The sequence below is a fragment of the Plasmopara halstedii genome (assembly GCF_900000015.1).
Source record: "Plasmopara halstedii genome assembly, contig: Scaffold_323, whole genome shotgun sequence".
Taxonomy (NCBI): Eukaryota; Oomycota; class Peronosporomycetes; order Peronosporales; family Peronosporaceae; genus Plasmopara; species Plasmopara halstedii.
Genome location: NW_020187244.1, coordinates 275161 through 275881, shown reverse-complemented (window position 1 = coordinate 275881; position 721 = coordinate 275161).

Genomic DNA, 721 nt, shown 5'->3' with positions numbered 1-721 from the left:
CGCTGCATGTCATGCGTGACATGGTTGGCCAAGGGCCGAGGCATCGAGGGCGAGGCCCCCGTGATGCACGTGAAGTGGCGCGTAAACCACTGAGCACTGCTCTTGTTGCGAAGCAGTCGCTGCATGCAATTGATGGCATGGTCGGACAGAGTCTGAGGCATCTTGGGCATGGCCCTTCAGATGCGCGTGGAGTGGCACGTTAACCACTGGACGAACACAGCGAGGTTACCAGTTCTTCGTCAGATGTTTAAGATAACGTCAGATCTCCAAAGGAGTGGGCAGTGCGGGTGACACTGGACGACGCAGAGTGCGTGTTTACCCTGGTCTCACCAAGACATAGAAACTCTGTACTGAGGCGACGGCGACGCCGTATGCTGGATGCAAGACGCCAGGCGTCGACCCTGATCCAGGGTGTGTCTACCTTAGACGATGGCGCACAGTTATACACCCTCGTCAACGCTAGGACAGGGAGGATGATGGTGACGTCCGCCTCGAGGCTATGCCTGCAGTAGATGCTCTTCTTGAGCTGGACGAGATGTCTCTTGAAGAGTTCGGCAGTGCCTTGAAGGAAGGCGATTTGGCCGAAGTGGTCATTGAACGACCGGACGAGGAGATAAACTCGTCATCGCTTCCGGATGAAGCTGTCTTGGAGGACACCAAGAGAGTGCTAAATGCACGAAGTGTATCGTCGATACTACGGAATTTCTTGAATCTGTTCTAC